This window comes from Staurois parvus, unplaced genomic scaffold (assembly GCF_062004578.1).
Source record: "Staurois parvus isolate SC_StPar_1 unplaced genomic scaffold, SC_StPar_1.0 ptg000988l, whole genome shotgun sequence".
In the NCBI taxonomy this organism is placed as follows: Eukaryota; Metazoa; Chordata; class Amphibia; order Anura; family Ranidae; genus Staurois; species Staurois parvus.
Genome location: NW_028318784.1, coordinates 3,577,694 through 3,598,103, shown reverse-complemented (window position 1 = coordinate 3,598,103; position 20,410 = coordinate 3,577,694).

Below are 20,410 nucleotides of genomic sequence, written 5' to 3'. Positions count from 1 at the left end.
TCCTTAAAATGTCACGTAAACTTTGCATGCATTTCAGCCATTCCTACACCGCAAAGCACACCCTCCTTGAGCTGCAGCGGCAGAACGGAATTGCACAGCATCGCCTGATCTGCGACGTTGCAACAAGGTGGAATTCAACCCTACACATGTTAGACCGCCTTTACGAACAGCGAAAGGCCATCACCGATTTCCTGATGTTACAAGCGGATAAAGGTACTCCCCTGTGTAACTTTGATGTCAGCCATTGGCAGCTCATGCGTGACACCTGCCGCTTGCTCAGGCCCTTTGAGGAGGCCACGCTATTCGTGAGTCGGCAGGACTATGGGATGAATGACGTCATTCCTCTGTTGCACGTCCTGGAACAAATGCTGTTAACAATGGCTGGTCAGGGTGCGGTAGACGTGGCGCACAGATCTCAACGCCACATGACCCCTGTGGGGACAGGACAGGAAGAAGAGGAGGAGGTAGAGGAGGACATTTGTGCTCAGGAATTATTGAGTGAAATGGGTGGTTTTTCCACTCAGCGGACAGGAGTGGAGGAGCAGGAGCATCTGGTAGAGGAGGAGGAGGAGGAGACAGAGGACCCAGACGCATCGTGGCAGTATGCTGTGGAGATGGAGGCAGGGAGTCCCTCGCATTCCTTGGCACAAATGGCCCATAGCATGCTCGGTTGCTTGCGTAGCGACAGCCGAATAATAACCATCAGACAGAGGGATGACTTTTGGCTGTCCACCTTGTTGGACCCTCGCTATCGTTCAAAAATGGTGGCCTTTTTCACATCTGCTGAGAGGGAGGCCAAAATAACGTACTATAAAAACCACCTATGTAGTCAGCTGGTCTCTGCCTGTCTGCGCCAACGTCCATCCTCAGACACTGTGGGCCCTGTGCGCTCGCGTTCCGCTGCCATGGCAGCAGGGGAGGGGTGGGGTGGTAGGAGCAGTGGCAGCTCCACCAGCAGCGGCTGCCTCAGTCTGCAGTCGATGATGAGTAGCTTTCTTCACCAGCGCAGTGAGGAAACTACTAACCAGCCGCAGCAGCAGCAGCAGCAGCAGCAGCATCAGGTGGACCTGGAGCAGGACCTCAAACAACAGGCTTATGCCTACTTGGACAGCACCCTGCCAACCGAGGTAGACAATCCCCTTGACTACTGGGCAACGAAACTTGACCTTTGGCCCCAACTAGCTGAATTTGCCCTTGAAAGGCTGTCATGCCCGGCCAGTAGCGTGGCATCGGAGCGCGTGTTTAGTGCGGCAGGAGGTATTGCAACTCCGCGGAGGACACGACTGTCCACCCAAAGTGTGGAGAGACTGACGTTTGTGAAAATGAATCAGGCGTGGATTAGTCTGGATTTCAAACCACCAGTTCCTGACACAACTGACTAAATCCGCCATGAATCATGCCCCAAACATGTGCCACTTTCAGGTCTCCTCACACTGCTGGTGTGTTCCATTTTTTGTCATAGGGTGCTGGCAGATTACGGGCCTCCCATAGCTGCTGCCAGGCCCCTAATCTGCCATGGGCCCCTATACCGCCTCCTCATGCTGCTGCCAAGTCCAGAGTCTCTCATGGGTCCCTGTACGGCCTCCCATTGCTGCTGTCTCCATCGCCACACTCTGCCATGTGCCACTTTCAGGTCTCCTCACACTGCTGGTGTGTTCCATTTTTTGTCATAGGGTGCTGGCAGATTACGGGCCTCCCATAGCTGCTGCCAGGCCCCTAATCTGCCATGGGCCCCTATACCGCCTCCTCATGCTGCTGCCAGGTCCAGAGTCTCTCATGGGTCCCTGTACGGCCTCCCATTGCTGCTGTCTCCATCGCCACACTCTGCCATGTGCCACTTTCAGGTCTCCTCACACTGCTGGTGTGTTCCATTTTTTGTCATAGGGTGCTTGCAGATTACGGGCCTCCCATAGCTGCTGCCAGGCCCCTAATCTGCCATGGGCCCCTATACCACCTCCTCATGCTGCTGCCAGGTCCAGAGTCTCTCATGGGTCCCTGTACGGCCTCCCATTGCTGCTGTCTCCATCGCCACACTCTGCCATGTGCCACTTTCAGGTCTCCTCACACTGCTGGTGGGTTCCATTTTTTGTCATAGGGTGCTGGCAGATTACGGGCCTCCCATAGCTGCTGCCAGGCCCCTAATCTGCCATGGGCCCCCGTACCGACTCCTCATGCTGCTGCCAGGCCCGTAATCTGTCATGGGCCCCTGTTGTCACTTGTTGGCATATTCCGCTCGTTCAGATGCTCCTTCTCCTGCTACTCCTCTTCACGGATTCCGTCAGCAGTCTTTCTTGGAATCCGTTTCCAAGAGACAACAGTTTGCGAGCACGCACCCGACGGTGCAGAAGCTGAACGTCCTCCTGTCCAAGTTGCTGCTGCCAGGCTCGTAATCTGTCATGCGCCCCTGTACCGCCTCCTCATGCTGCTGCCAGGTCCAGAGTGTGTCATGGGCCCCCGTACCGACTCCTCATGCTGCTGCCAGGCCCGTAATCTGTCATGGGCCCCTGTACCGCCTCCCCATGCTGCTGCCAGGTCCAGAGTGTGTCATGGGTCCCTGTACGGCCTCCCATTGCTGCTGCCAGGCCCGTAATCTGCCATGGGCCCCCGTACCGACTCCTCATGCTGCTGCCAGGCCCGTAATCTGTCATGGGCCCCTGTACCGCCTCCTCATGCTGCTGCCAGGTCCAGAGTGTGTCATGGGTCCCTGTACGGCCTCCCATTGCTGCTGTCTCTATCGCCACACTCTGCCATGTGCCACTTTCAGGTCTCCTCACACTGCTGGTGGTTTCCATTTTTATCATAGGGTGCTGTATGGCCTCCCATTGCTGCTGCCTCCACCGCCACACTGTGGCTCCACACTCTGGTTTTGGCCCCGTGACTGCCCAAATGAGTGAAGTGTGCGGTGATTCTAAGATCGACGGCACTCATCTGCATGTCATACTGACTGACAGTATTATTTCTCTTCCCCAGCAGACTCCAAGGGCATTTAAATTAAAGGTACAGTGTTCTGCACTAATATTAATATTAGCCTAGAAACACCCTTTTTTAAGTTAAATTCACAGCGAATATATTCGACTCGAATCGAAATTTTTCCACGAATTCGCCGAATCAGTCGAATCAAATTTTTGAATACTTCGCTCATCTCTAATCATTACCATCATGATCATAACCGATAAAAGAGTGTTTTTGAAAAATTATACTGTTGCTGTATCTTGGAACATGCCAGGATTGTAATCATGCAAATGTATTAAGTTATTGAAAAGTCCACTTTAAAGCTGAGCTCTAGGCAGCTGTATAAAGCATAATGTAATATGAATAGACCAAAATAAAAATATGTTTTAATGCAACTATAATATTTAACCCCTTCTGCCCATGCCAATTCTAAAAATGCTCATATACCTGTTATAAGCAGCATTTTTTTTGCTAGCAAATTACTTAGAACCCCCAAAAATATATATTTTCTGAAAGCAGAGGCCCTTAAGAATAAAATGGGGTTGTTGCAATTTTTTAATGTCGTATAATGTCTCACAGTCATTTATCAAACGCAAATTTTTAGAATTGCATTGTGTTTTTTGTACCAAAAGGCACTTACATTCATTTTAGTGCAAACAAACACATTATAATACCCACTTTTTTAGTAAAATATATAAGATGATGTTGGTTAAAGTTTTACACGCCCATGAAATGGCAACACACTGCAGTATCTTAAAACTTCCATAATTGACACTTTAAAACCTTTACAGGTTACCAGTTTACAGTTTAACATGGTGCTAGAATTATTGTTCTTACTCTGAGGCTCGCGGTGATACCTCACATGTGCTGTGCAACCACCTTTTAAATCTGCATGTGGGGCCTACAGGGGTGCTTTACATTTTTTAAGCATTTCATTATTTATTTTATTTAAAATGTATTATGTTTACACTGCACCTTTAAATGTTTTCTTTCTATTCAACTTTATTGATATCACAAGAGAGGAGCTACATCCCTTGTGATAGCATGGGTAGGGACAGGTACTCTTTATGGAGAGATCTGGGGTCTATTAGTCAGCAGTTTGCAGCTGTTCCAGGCATGGGAATGGCAGCAGATGGTAGGAAGCAGGCCCCCTTCCATGCCCTGTAAAAGTGATTGGGCAGCCGCAGAGCCACTTGGATCACTTTAACTGTAAAGCTTATCTCTGGCTGTGAAAAATTGATACTAGGATCATGGTTGCAGCTACTTCCACCCAAGGCTGTGTATATACTGTATGGCCTAAAGGCTGGAAGTGGTTTCTTCTGTCATGCTATTCCCACTGGAGATGATGAGCATTATGAGCCAATCACAAGTGCTGGCTGGAAATATGCCCAATAAAAGAGAGAAGAGAACTGATAACTTGTAATTGTGCTTCTGTTACTTGAATTTTAAAGCATTGTGAAGGGGATATGTTGTAGACCAAGTTTAAGCTGTTGCTACAGTGTCACAATCTGGTTGTAAATGCTTGTCAGGGCTCCTAGATCTCAAAACGTTCCGAACTTAATTACAAATCCTTTGGCAGAGAACTTGGTTACACTATATTTACTTCAACTGTATATTTTTCTGTTTGCTTAGAGTTCAGGTTTAAAACCTAATTATTGCCCAAGGAACCTTTACATGTAGACCGAAGTACACTTAAAAATAGCTCCACACCTTTTCATTCGCTAGAGATGCACATAGGTTCAATAATGTAGAGAATCCGTTTTTATCCATTTGTCAACTGCCCTATAGCAGATATACTGTTACAGGGCGGCCACTCTGTGCAAAATCATCTATATACAGTGTATGTGATTTTGCACTTCCTGGTGTACGCGCTCCGCTTCTGCTGTGATTGGTCACAGCAGAAGCAGATCAACAGGTGTCGGCCATTGGAGGAGTGTTGGCACCCATTGATCAACTTGGAGAGTGACAGGACACAGCTCTGCCTATGTAAACAAAGCAGAGTTGTGTCCTGTCAGTGGCGATCTGCTGGATTTTCTTTCACTGCAAAGCATCCAGCAGAATACCTACTAAAATCACCATACTGTGTACACAAAAACAAGGATTAGCCACACAGTTAACCCTTTTATTGCCCTATATGTTTAACCCCTTCCCAGACAGTGTTATTAATGTAGTGACAGTGTATATTTTTAACACTGATCACTATATTAGTGTCACTGGTTCCCACAAAGTGTCAGTGTCAGTTTCAGATGGTCCACCGCAATATTGCAGTCCCACTATAAGTCACTAATCGCTACCATTACAAGTATAAAAAAAAATTCAGTATATATACCATAGTTTGTAGAGGCTATAACGTTTGCTCAAGCCAATCAATATATTGGGATTTTTTTACCAAAAATATGTAGCAGAATACATATTGGTCTAAATGTAGGAAGAAATTAGATTTTTTTAAAAAAAAACTATTAGATATGTTTATTAGCAAAAAGCAAAAATTATTATTATTTTTTTTTTTTTTAAATTGTCAGTCATTTTTTGTTCATAGCACAAAAAATAAAACAACCCAGAAGTAATTAAATATCACCAAAATAAAGCAGGGCAAGTGGTTATATTTTGTTTTAATCAATCAGAGATTAAGTCCCATACCCCATCATGGGGTATGGGACACAGCCTAGATGAAAGATTTTTATTTTCATCTAGTAATTTTTTTGCTTTACCCACTATATTGCCAAAAGTAATGGTCACCCCTCCAAATCATTGCATTCAGGTGTTCCAATCACCTCCATGGCCACAGGTGTATAAAACCATGCACCTAGACATGCAGACTGCTTCTACAAACATTTGTTAAAGAATGGTTCACTCTCAGGAGCTCAGTGAATTCAAGCGTGATAGTTAGTACCGTGATAGGTTGCCACCTGAGCAATAAGTCCATCTGTGAAATTTCCTTGCTACTAAATATTCCTCGGTCAACTGTTAGTGTATTGTACCAAAGTAGAAGCAACTGGGAACACCAGCAACTCAGCCATGAAGTGGTAGCCTACGTAAAATGACAGAGTGGGGTCAGAGCATGCTGAAGTGCACAGTGTGCAGAAGTTGCCAACTGCAGAGTCAATATCTAAAGACCTCCAAACTTTGTGTGGCCTTCATATTAACACAACAGCAGTGCATAGAGAGCTTCATAAAATGGGTTTCCATGGCCGTGCAGCTGCATCCAAGCTTTTGCATCACCAAGTACAATGCAAAGCTTCATATGCAGTGATGTAAAGTACGCCACTATTGGACTCTAGAGCAGTGGGGACATGTTCTCTCAAGTGTTGAATCACACTTCTCTGTCTGGCAATCCAATGGACGTGTATGGGTTTGGTGGTTGCCAGATGAACAGTACTTGCCAGTTTGGTGGAGGGGGGATTATGGCGTGGGGTTGTCTTTCAGGGGTTGGGCTTGGCCCCTTCATTCCAGTGAAGGGAATTCTTAAATTCCCAGAAGAGTTGAAGCTACTATAGCTGCAAAGGTGGGCCAACTTAATATTGAACCCTATGGACTAAGACTAGAAGGCCATTAAAGTTCATGTGCGTGTAAAGGCAAGCATCCCAATACTTTTGACAAATAGTGTGTGTGTGTGTATGTATATATATATATATATATATATATATATATATATAATGTAAACATTAAAATACTCTCACACACACACAAATATATATATATATATATATATATATCCAAACATTTTACAGTTTCCCTTTAATCCATAGAACAGGTACTTTTAGCAATCATTACCTGATATACAATAAGTTCATCCTCTTTTTTTTCTGACTGAAGCTTCCCTTTCAACTTGAAAAGTTAGAAAAGAAAGACATCAAGGATCCAACTGACTGGTATCAACACCTGTAGCAGAATGGTAAGAAGATTGAGCTTTCAAATGTTCGGGAAGGTAGACATCATAGCTTCTGCAGAGTGATATCAACATTTATAGGTGAAAAGACAGAGTGCTGAAAATAGAGGAGGAAGCACTAGTTGGGATTTTCTGTATACTTTACATTGCATAAAATTGTTGAGTATAAATTGTTTGATCCTTCAACCCTTTGGAAAAAGATCTGAAAGATATAATATGCAGGAATTTGCAATGCATTTAACCAGTTTTATTAGCATCCCTTCTTAATTTCTTAAACTTTACAATGCCAGGTCAGAATACTGTTAAAGCACAAAGTGCTTCCTATAAATGCACTCAAGAGATACGCATTTAGAAAATGTATAATGCATTGTAATGCATGTAATGTGTATTGTCTGTTTCCAAGATTATACACAAGATCTTATAGGTTAAATCTATTTGAATATTATTATATAATGACCCTTTTATGATAGGATGGTTTCACACTTTTGTTTCCAGGTAGTAATGTTTTAAAGCTGAACTTTAGGTAAACAGGTAGAAACAAAATTTAAATCTATATGTTGAAGCTGTTTTGTGTGTCAAAGGATTTATGTTTATCCGGTCTTGAGATTTAGGCTCGTTTACACTTGCTGTGACTTCAGCACACATTAAAGTGCCTACCGCTTCAACATACTTTTTTTAATGTATTTTTGATGCATCTGTGATGCTTTGGTGATACTTTGTTCTTCGATTATGCTTTTTTTAAGCCTTAATGAAGCTTGGCAGATGCCCTGTGTGTGTGTGTTGATATATCATACCTGTAATACCTCTAATGCTAAGTGAAGCTAAAACTGAATAAAAGCCTTTCAAAAACTGCAGGTGCTGTAAGCAAGCTTTGTCATAGACTTCTATGGAGACTTTGAAAATTCTTTGAAGCACCACTAAAGCGACATGGGGTATATATTTTTTTAATTATTATTATTATCTTTTTATTAGGTACAAAACCACATAATAAATACAATAAACTTAATAATCACAACTTTCTTTACAAATTTTTCCAATAAACTCCCCCCTCCCTCTGGACCCCCCCCCCCCTTTTCAATTTCCGTTTCTTTTCTCTTTCTAATAGTTTCTTCAGATCTCTACGTTATCCTTTATCTACTCTTATTTACACTTATTGATCTTGCTTCTTCACTTTATATTTACCTTTTTCCCTTTTATTTCAGCAACTTTGCAAATCTCTGTGAAGTTTTGAATTCTCCCCACTTTTCCCTGATCTTTCTAAATACGTCCATTTTACCTTCTGCACTAAAGTATAGCTCTTCATTCTTGTAAATAAATGCTGTCCTTTTTTCCAATCTTTTATTCTTGGGTTCTCTTGGGCCTTCCAAAATTTGCGTATCAACCCTTTTGCTGTATTGATTAAATGGGGTGTCATAGTGTTTCTATACTGTTTTGTTGTTAACTCAGTATTATGAAATAGGCACACCCATGGGTCTCTGTGTATACTTTCCCCCATAATCTTGCTTATTTGTTGTAGTACCTCCTGCCAGAATTCCTGTATTTTAGGGCATTCCCACCATTGATATATTTCCCTTAAGACCTTATGTCTTTTTTACCAGGGAGTTTAATCCTTTTACATTTTAAGTTATAAAATTAACTGCCTTCCAATCCTCCATCCTTTTTTCTATTCCTGCTTCTTTTCTTTCACTCCACCTAAGTGTAAATCTTAATATGGCACTTTTAACCCAGCAAGACACTACCAAACAAATTTTTCTACCTTCTCCTTATTTCCCCCATCCCTCCCCCCGCCCCCTCCACCTGACTCCCACCCCCTCATCCTGTCTCCCACTCCCCCCCCAAAAAAATCCTATGGCTACTCTGTAGCCTACAAATCTGATATGGGATTATACCCATCATAGATCCCACTAATTGGGGAAAGGCTCTATCTATGTACTCCCACACTTTACAATGTTTAACCGGGGATATATTAGCCTCCATTTTACCTGCTTATGCTATACCTTTCACACCTCTACTTCTAATCCTCAGTCCTCCTTCCCCCCTCTCCATATCACCCCCCTCACTACGTCTGGGGAGAAAGATCTAGGGGAGAACAGGCCTAGAAGGGGGAGAAAGAGGAGGCAAAACACCAGCCTGGGGAGGAAGGAAAGAGCAACAGAATGAGAGAGGAGAAAGAGGGATTTCCCATCAGGTTCCCATTCTACTCCCACTATTAAGACTAAATATTATCTCCTTCCATTCTTCAAGTCTCTATTACTGTCTCTCTTTTAGGATCTTAAAGTCCATCTCTCTTCATCCTTTTTCCTCCTTTATCTCATCAGTCCATCCTGGAATTTCTGGTATATGCAGGTCTAATCTTCCACAAAAGTCATTAAGCTCTTCAGGGAACCTTAGTCTCACTGAGCAAACATCCTTCCATCCTATTAAACATGCTGGGAACCCCCAGCTGTATTGGATATTTTTTTTCCTCATTTGTTCCAATAATGGTCTCAGAGTTCTCTTTGTTGACGTTTCCGGAGCAATATCTGCGTATATCTGCACAGTCACCCCTTTGTATTTCATTGAGGATAATCCTTTCATCTTCTCCCAGACCTTCATTTTATCTTCATAATGGTAAAATCTTACTATCAAATCTCTTGGTGTTTCTATGGTTATTCCTTGAGGTCTTCTTATCCTATGAACTCTTTCCATCTTTACTTGTTCTGTGGTGGATCTACCTAATTTTAAGTTTATTAGGTTGTTCATTACGGTTGTTAGGTCTTTTCCTTGAGATAATTCAGGTAGACCCCAGATCCTTAAATTATTTTTTCTACTTCTGTTTTCTTGATCTTCTATCTTATACAGCAGTTTTCTCTGTTCACTCTGCATTTCTTCCATTTGCCCCTTAATCTTAGATATTACTTGTGCATGTTTATCTTATGTTTCCTCTGTTTATTCCACCTGAGCCAGAACCTGTCCTATATCCTTATGTAGGATTTCCATTTTTTTCTTTATTGATATTTCTAACTTCGCAAACATATCTGCCATTTCAGTTTTTGTGGGTATTTGTGAATTTCCTATTTGTTCTTCACCATTTCTTTTATCCTCCGCACGTTCTATACTTAATCCTTCTATAATTGGGTTCAACTATGTTTCTAATGAAAGTCTAAATTGTTCACCAGTATTACTTTCCATGTCTTGACATCCATTTATTTCCCAAATCTCATTCCTCATTAGAATCCACTCAAAGCTGAGCCCACGAATGCATCATCATCCTCATAAGGAATACCTCCAGAGACAAACTTATAATAGTGTAGTATCCTTTAGACATGTGATATGTGCTCCTCTCTTCAATACCACTAGTTTAATGAAAAACACTCTCCACCACCTTCCAAACCATACACCTTACTGGACTTTAAATGTCCAATAGCATAGATGAGAAATGATGTGAAATGGCTCCTCTTATTCCGCACTGATCCAATCTCCAATCACATTAAAGCATCATATCCTAGATCAAAATAGAAAGACCATATATAGTAGTATGTCATATAAATGGGTCTACTTTATTAAAACTGTGCTTACAAGAAAAACCTCTTAAAATCGCATATTTCCTCAGTGAAAAAGTATAGTGTCCATCCAATACAGCATAGGGTATACAGAACCTCTCTCAAGATGGCCGCTCCGCTACTTCCGGTTTACGTCCACGTCCGACGTCATGTCCCTTGACGCGTTTCGTCACTTCCAACTTCTTAAAAAGGGGTGTGTTTGTCGGAAAGGCGGCTAGCTCTTTACTCTCCCTCCTCACCTCTTCATACACCAAAAACGCCATCTTAGAATGGGGCAGCACAGCTCACAAAGCCGTTCTCCAGCTACCACATATCCAAAATCCCTCATGCAAGGAACAGCATCTTGAGACAGGACATTTCATTATATAACTAAGTTCAGCCCTTACTCAGTTCTTGCACACAGCACAGCTCTGTTTGGCAGGCGAGGGGACCTCATCTTTCTGTATTGCAGTTTCACAATTACCTACAGGTCTCTTCCCCACCCCCACCCCATGACTGGACATTGCAAGAAGAAGCTGAATGCTGATGAGCTCTTTGTTCTGACACTCCAATCTTTCCTCCTATCAGTATGTCCCTTGTACTTTAGCATAGCTGACTCCTTGTGCTGCCCTTCCCTACCAACTCTCTGAGCTCTGAAGCACAAGCACTACAAGAGGTCAAAATCTACTTATTCAGCTTTCATTTACAAAAAATAATTTTAATGATGTATTAATAATTGCAGATCTGCATTTTGTGTGCCTTTTATATCTGACTGGAGTTGAGCTTTAAATGCTTTGTATTTTAATACAGAGGTTATGCTGTCTGTTTGTAGGGACATATTTAGTTTCATTTTGATAGCATTACTCAAAAATAAGATTTCAATTTGTGCCTATTATTCATGAAAAATTTGTAAAAATAAACATGAAAATTAAAATTGTGTTTGAAGATTATGATCAATTGGCTGAGCATAAAGATAAACTTTAAAATTCAACCTGTTATTGTTACTTTTTTTTTTTACCCCTGCCTCAACCCAAACTCTAATCCTAGGTTTAGTCCTAACGCTAGTTCTTACCATAAAACCAACACTAAAATGATATAAAAAGTTTATTTGTTTAAAAATGAATAAAATTCCTTATATTTTGGAACAATACCATGCTTTATGTTATTCTGTCTTTCTCTGTGATGTGTCAGAAAAAAAGAGAAAGGCATCATGATAAAGACATGTATTCTGTATACATTTATCTCATGATTACTCCAGCCAATAAGAGATATCTATCACTGTAAGTCACTCAGATATGGTCTTGGCAAGGCTGAGATTGTTAATTAAAGCTGAGTTTGGTAAAGCAGCGGTGTGGTGGTGATCCAGGGGGTAAGTTTGGTAGTACATATAAACCTATTTTGGTTTGTAAAAGTGTTGTAAAGTGGTAACCCCCCTCCCCTTAAAACCATAGATCTCCAAAAAGTAGCTAAAGAAGAACTCCATGAAGCCTATCTTACCTCCATGACATCCTTAACCAGATATACAGATTTAAAAAGATTTTTTAACATAATACACCACTAAAATTCTTGATTTTTCCATTACTTCTCCTAGAGGAAGAGGTTCTGTCATGTTTCACATGACTGTCATATGCCTTTAAGTGTTCTTTGTATTTTGTCTCTGCTCCTCCCTTTCCTTTGGTTTAGTTAATGCTGTATAGATAGCCCCACCCTTTTATTCATTTCCCAGTAATGCATTTCAGTTTCAAACCTCATGTCATGAAGTAGATCACATTATGATCTTTTGACCTATCCAATGTTCATTGTGTAAGATTCTGTCAGTTTATGGAATTAACTTCACAAGATCTCAAGGTGTTATCTGGATCGAGTCACTGCCTGTGTTACTCAACTAAGATTGGAGTTATCACTATCTCATCACAACTGTAAGTTACAGAGATCACACTTTCAATGCTTAGATTGGAGAGACAGAACAGGTCCTGTTCTTTTCCCACCAAGATGGCCATTGAAGTCTTCACTCTGCTCTGGCCAGGAGATGGGATCCCCGATGCAGGATGGCACCCTGCATCACTTCTTTCAGTTTCTCATAGATCAAGTTTTGAGTGCTGAGTAATAAGGAAGGGGGGGGGGGGTCAGTTTACAGTTCTGTAGTGTTTGCAATTAAAGAAATCCAGGCAAAATTATTTTTTCCCATGCAGAGCTGTGCCCACACTGCATGTGTTAAATGCTTGTTTTTGTCTAGGGGCTTGGAAAGTGCAAAGCTATACTTTCCTAGTTCACTGACGTTCCAAGCCAAGACTGGTCCCCGCCATTCCTGTCCACCCCATACGAAAGCAGTCTTATGAATGGGCTGTTCCTGATGTCATCACGCCCACAGACCAGCTCAGAACAGTTTACAGTTCTGTAGTGTTTGCAATTAAAGAAATCCAGGCAAAATTATTTTTTCCCATGCAGAGGAGCTGTGCCCACACTGCATGTGTTAAATGCTTGTTTTTGTCTAGGGGCTTGGAAAGTGCAAAGCTATACTTTCCTAGTTCACTGATCTTCCAAGCCAAGACTGGTCCCCGCCATTCCTGTCCACCCAGTACGAAAGCAATTTATGAATGGGCTGTTCCTGATGTCATCACGCCCACAGACCAGCTCAGGACATGAGGATGGCAGGAACAGTCCACCGCTGGATGTGGGGGGCACGATTTTACAGAGGATCTCAGGAATAGGTAAGCACATCTTTTCCCTGAGCCCCTGTACAAAATGAGCTCTTAACCCATGCAGTGCGGGCACAGCCCCACAGCCCCATGGGAAAGTAAAAGTGTTGACTGAAGTTCTGCTTTAAGTACACATTTCATAAAACTTATAGGAATTCCCCAACTTAATAGGATGTTGTATATTCCATGCTGAAAAGTAGACCAAAAACTATAACTATGGGGTTGATTTACTAAAACTGGTGCACTCAGAATCTGGTGCATGGTAGACAATCAACTTCTAACTTTAACTAGTTCAGTTAAGCTTTGGCAATAAAAACTGAAAGCTGATAGGTGTCAATGCAAAGCTGAACCAAATTTAGCATTCTTCAGTTTTAATAAATAAACCTCTGTAGCTTACTTAGTGAAACTAAACAGAACTTCAGCTTCCTAAAACATTTACAAGGCCAAATCAACCATGGTGTGGCACGCGTTTTGAGGAAAACTCCATCTGGGAACCCAGATGTGTGCAAATAGTTGTGGCTGCTGAGCCTGTATAAGCAATGATAGGCTGAAAGCAACCACAACTGTTCACCAGCATTCAAAGCAATCACAGGGAGCGAGTAGCTGTGATCATCCCTGGCCACAAGCTTTTTTTATCTGGGATGATCATCTATCCCTAACTGAAGGTAAATGTATGTGTGCAAAATAGTCATGTAACTTTAGTTTTTGGCCATCTCTTGTTAAATGTTGCTAGGCTTTGTTAGTCCCTTATAACACTTTGCCATTCCCTTGGAAAATGGTAACTGTTTTGAGAAGTCTTTTAGAAAATAGAAGCTGTCATAGCTGTAACCTAACAAAAAATATGTTTTTCCCAAACTGGCTTAATTTTTCTATGCATTGCTCCCTGCCTGTAAATGGACCGTCACCCTCACGCTAAAACTGGAGAGTGCAAAATCTAATGCAGCTTTGCATAGGAACCAATCAGCTTCAGGTTTTATTGCCAAAGCTTAATTGAACAAACTGAAGTTATAAGCTGATTGGCACCAGATTATGCACTATCAAGTTTTAGTAAATCAACCTCTTTGTGTTCCAGTAGCGTAGTGTTGCAGTACCATAACCTCAGAATCACTAAGTCTCTAAAAAACGTTGCTCTCATGATAATAGAATCATTGATGGTTTCATACCTATATAAAATTGCTCATAATATACAGGTTCACATTTTACTAAAAACCAAGGGGGTTCTCCCACCCACTCTTACTTATTATTCCCCCATATATACCTCAGATACAGATGGATCCTCTGTGCGCTGTTCGCCAAGCCAGACAGTGCTTACATCTATTTCTCTGCTGTACTTTCTGTTGCTGTAATGTGCAAGGATGACTATAAGTGCTATAACAATAATAGAAGAGCTGTCTAGGTTCTCATAATCATTAATTGTGGCTGAGCACTGCAGCACACGTATTTGCTGTGTCCATTCTGCATCTAAAGTTTGTGTAGGGCATAATACATGGTGGGGGTGAGTGGGGGCAGAGTTTTTAGTTTGAACATGAACTTGTACTTTAACCACTTCCCACCTGTAGGATGTCATATGACATCCTGGATTTTCAGTGGATATAGACATCATCCCTGTATCAAAATTTTTGGCCAGCAATGTTGAATAATGTAAAAGCAATCGGAGTGGCCAAATAGCCACTGGATCTCTTTTACATGTGGCTGGAGGAGGTCTTATCCCTATCTTCCAGTGCCTTTCTTCCCTCTCCTGTCCAGTTGGCTCACCATAGAGATAACCAAGGAACGGAACTTCCCCGATCATCTCTATGGTTTATGAAACTGGAAGCAACAAGGATTATGTCACTTCCAGTTTCACCAAGATGTGAACAAGCCATTACTGGCTTGTGAAAGCATCTGATCAAACAGATCTCAGCTTGATCAGATGCTTTTAAGGACAGAGGAGATATATGGGGTCTAATAGACCCCAGATGTCTCAGTAAAGAGGGATGTTGTCCATCCCTTGTGATATCAATAAAAGTGATAGAAAAATAATGGGAAAGTGTAAAAAAAAAATAAAAATAAAAATGAAGTGCCCCTACCCCCGTGCTCGTGCGCAAAGGTGATCGCATACGTAAGTACTGTACATAAATGTAAACAGTGTTTGTGCCACACATGTGACAGGTATCATCTCAAACATTAGGGCAAGAGCATTAATTCTAGCACCAGACATCCTGTGTAACTCTAAACTGTCTTTTAAAGCTCCTCCTATGGAAATTTTAGGTACCATAGTTTGGCTTTATTCCACAGGCATACACAATTTTGTGCTAGGTATCCATTTACTTGGCATATCATCATCTTTGCTATTTTACCAAAAATGGGTATTACCGTATATACTCGAGTATAAGCCGAGTTTTTCAGCACATTTTTTGTGCTGAAAAACGGCCCCCTCGGCTTATACTCGAGTCAACGTCTGCAGGTGTGGGCGGGATGACATGCCGTCCCTGTCATCTGGACACACCCCCGGGATCAATCCTCGCTGGTGATTGGCCGCCGGAACTGTAGCTCAGGAGAGGCACACAGGCGCCCAATCACCGGCGAGGAGGTGGAGCTTGGAGAGGAGGAGCCGAGCGGCACCGCGAAGATCGAGCGAGTGAAGAGGAGGAGAGCGGCCGGAGAAGGAAGACATATGACCGGTAAGTGTGTACCATGGGAGAGGGAGGGAGCGAGCGAGCCCAGGCTGGAGCAGGGGTCAGCAAGGTAAGTATCATTCCTCCCCCCACTGACACCGACGATGGGGCACTATTCCTCCCCCCACTGACACCAACGATGGGGCACTATTCCTCCCCCCACTGACACCGACGATGGGGCACTATTCCTCCCCCCACTGACACCAACGATGGGGCACTATTCCTCCCCCCACTGACATCACCGGCTTATACTCGAGTCAATAGTTTTTCCCAGTTTTTTGTGGTAAAATTAGGTACCTCGGCTTATATTCGGGTCGGCTTATACTCGAGTATATACGGTATATTGTGCTTGTATGCACTACAATTCATTAAAGTGTATTTTTTCCCAAAAATTTGCATTTAAAAAAAAACACTGCACAGATACTGAGTAACCTAAAATATTGCAACATCCACCATTTTGTTCTCTAGGGACTCTGCTTAAAAATATACAATGTTTAGGGGATCTAAATACTTTTATAGTAAAAAAAAATAATGATTTTTACATGTAGGGGAGAAATATCTTAATTGGCCCATGTAGGGAATTAGTTAAAGTGGAAATATAAAAATGTGAAGCAATTAGATCATCATTGCAAAATAATTACTGTACTAATTAATGTATTTTTAAATGCAGTTATTTTCAAATATCTGGTATAATTCCTGGTATATTCTTTTTGTTATCCCCTGTAAAGCAGCACTCAAATTGGAAGAGAGGGGAGCAACACTAGGAGCCAATCAGGTTAGCTACATGCATACGTGCTGACAAGGAACACGCTGACAGTAGAGAAAAAAGACGTCATCAGTTTGATTCTGCTTGTTCACTGTCCAATCACTAGCTGGGATCAAGAGGTTACCAAACTGTGTTACATAAGTGCAGTGCAGTGAAATCACGTAATTGACCTAGCTGTGCCATCTGTCAGAGTTGTAAAAATCTCTTCCTTGATGTACAGAAATACAAATCTTCTAGCATATAATAAAAGCTCCCTTGTATTTATTTTAGCTGTGTATTTAGCTGGTTGATTTGAGTTCAGCTGTAAATTATTGCTAGGCATGCCATGCCACGTTTCCATTCCTGATGGCATTTTGCAAAATCATTGTTCTGAGCAGAAGAAAGACTTAGTGACATGAAAACTAAATTACATTCATAACATAAGTTTTTAAGGGCTTAGAAAAATCTTAGCTTTCATGTAAAGACCTTTCCTTGAGCAACTCTTGAGCATGTTTTGCACAATATTCAAACAATGAACAGAAAAAAAAGAACCCACTAAAATTTTATGGGGATTTTGCTATTGTTAACAACTTTCAGACCATAATGTTGCCCCTTGGGATGAGTGCAAAGCTGTACCCGAACAAAATTTATATAATTTTTTTCACACAAATAGAGCTTTCTTTTGGCAGTATTTAATCACCACTGGGTTTTTTATTTTTATTATATAAATGAAAAAGGACTAAAAGTTTGAACAAAAAACAATAGTGTTTACTTTTTGCTATAAAACCTATCCAATAAAAAATAAATAAATACATTTAGGCCAATATGTATTCTGTTACATATATTTGGTAACAAAAATCCCAATAAGCATATATTGATTAGTTTGCATGAAAGTTATAGTACCTACAAACTACGATATATATAAAACTGTAATTTTTAATTACAATAATACTATTTGTATGAATTGCAGGGAGAAGAAACAGGGAGATGGTTCCCTCTGTACAGAGCTCTGTGTTCAGCAGATCCCGGGCATGTTTCGTTGGCCAGGACCTGCTGACAAAGTCCTGCTGTGTACAATCACAGTGGGAGTAGGCAGGCGATGGAATGGGTAAGCACCCAGTACCTGGAAGAGGCCAGCAATGTACAGGCATGTAACTATGCCTGTATGGGGTGCCCATCCACAGTACATTGCAGATGGGCAGTCTGCAAGTGGATAAAGAGGCTGTCATGTGGCTTTTGAGGCAAAGAACAAGTCCAGGGTAGGTAAAAAAAAAAGCAGGAGCTATCTAAAGCTTTTTTCAACCATAAAAGCCAACAAAAAACACCAACATTTCGCTTTCTAATGGATTCCAAAGCATTTTGCAAAAATGTCTATATTTCACAGAAATATCCCAAATTTTGCATGAAAACTCTCACCCAGAATTGCCTCCTTATGTATGATCCCACTGTTACATTCATACTTATACCAAAGGAATCCACACACATACAAAACTCTCCCATTGAAATGATCTCTAATTATTAGGACACGGATAGTACTGATGTGAATATGGTAATCATTATATACTAATACAGTTGCTGCAGTGAATGTTTGGAGCAGAGGTAAAGTTCATTTGTAAGGAAATGTGAGAACCATGTGGCCCAGAACTGTAAAAAAGCCATCAAAGTCAGTGTGGTCCCAAAACAGTGCCCAGATCCTAGGTCAACCGCTGAGGAGCTCATCATGAGGTTACACAGACTTTCACCAAGTCATCTTAATTTATAGTGTTTAGGGAAACAGAAGCAGAAACTCACAGCAACAAATAGGAAATTTCACTGAACTGCTAATAGACTCAGTTAGCTCAACCTTTCTGCAAGTTTAACCACCCTAACGGTCTGATTATGTCCATATTTCTGTGCCCAAAGCGGTACATCTTTTTGCATGGAAATGTGTATTTTTTTATTGTAGGCCTGTAATTTTTAGGAATAACTCACTGAAATCTGTCCCAACATGAAATCATAAATTATAATTTAATAAATAATCATAAAAATAATAATATAATAATAATAAATTTAATTCAATAATATAATCAAACTAAAAACACTGAAATTTGAACGTTCGCACATCACTGAGCAAAGTCGCGAAATTGTTTTCAGTGTCTGATGATGAATTTCCCCACGAATCATTATCACTCAATTCTGCAAGTAGTTCTAATTTACTATCACTGTTCTCTAGCTGGTCTAAAACCGATTTTGACCTAAAGGAACGCTTTTTGGACGCCATGGACGTTTCTCAGTTTCCACGCAGAAAGAACAGTAAAAATGCAGGCAGGGCACAGGACAAAGAACTCGGGACAAAATGTATGTGAAATGCTTTGATACAGTAATGTTTTACTATGTTATTTTAGTGAATTTAGTGAATGTCACTTTTTGTCATTTTCAAATTTCCCGCCGTTCCGTCCTCGTACATCCTGACGTTGCAGGGGATGGAACCCAGAAGACAGATGCCGGCATCCGCCGGAGGACATTACAGGGGACACTGCAGGAGGGACATCGCGGGAGAGCAGGACAAGGTAAGTGCAGAAGAGATCCCGGAGCAGCGCGAGTGTAGCTCAAGGTTACCGCTTGTGGTGCCGCTTGCACTTCTGGCAATGGCACGTATTGATGTGCCATCCTGGAGCAATTGGACTGCTTGTGCAACCTCTGTAGGGTCAAGGTATCACCTCATCTACCAGTAGTGACACTGACCCTAGCCAAATGTAAAATTAATGAGAAACAGTCAGAAAAGATGACTAGGTAAAAAAATGGCAGTGGCCTCCACCTGTAAAACCATTACTGTTTTGGGGGTCGTTTCATTGTTGCCCATCTAGTGCACCTGTTGTTAATGTAATTAACACCAAAGCAGCTGAAACTGATCAACAACCCCCTCTGCTACTTAACTGACCAGATCGATATCCCAGGAGTTTATATACAGTTGTGGCCAAAATTATTCAACCCCCACTGAAATTGAGTGTTTTGGCCAGTTTGACATTGCTTTTGATCATTCAGTCATCTTGCTTACATTTACATTAAAGAGGCACTTGTAGGTCAGACAAATATAACATAACAGTTATAATGAAATAACCACAAATGTCTTTTCTGTGCTCACAGCATTATCAGTTTTATTCAACCCCCAGGTGACATTCAATCTTAGTACTTAGTACAGCATCCTTTTACAGTTATAACAGCTTTTAAACGTGAAGCATAGCTTGACACAAGTGTCTTGCAGCGATCTACGGGTATCTTCGCCCATTCTTCATGGGCAAAGGCCTCCAGTTCAGTCACATTCTTAGGCTTGCGCACTGCAACTGCTTTCTTTAAGTCCCACCAGAGGTTCTCAATCGGATTTAAGTCTGGTGACTGCGATGGCCACTCCAAAATGTTCCAGCCTTTCCTCTGCAACCATGCTCTAGTGGACTTGGAGGTATGCTTGGGATCATTGTCCTGTTGAAAGGTCCAACGTCTCCCAAGCCTCAGGTGTGTGACGGACTGCATCACGTTTCCATCCAATATCTCCTGGTACTGAAGAGAATTCATGGTACCTTGCACACGCTGAAGCTTCCCTGTACCTGCAGAAGCAAAACAGCCCCAAAGCATGATTGACCCTCCACCATGCTTCACAGTAGGCAAGGTGTTCTTTTCATCATAGGCCTTGTTCTTCCTCCTCCAAACATAGCGTTGATCCATGGGCCCAAACAGTTCTAATTTTGTTTCATCAGTCCACAGAACACTATCCCACAACTTTTGTGGTTTGTCCACATGGCTTTTGGCATACTGCAGTCGACTCTTCTTATTCTTTGGAGACAGCAAGGGGGTACGCCTGGGAGTTCTGGCACGGAGGCCTTCATTACGCAGTGTGCGTCTTATTGTCTGGGCTGAAACTTCTGTACCCACATCTGACAAATCTTTTCTCAGTTCCTCAGCAGTCACAC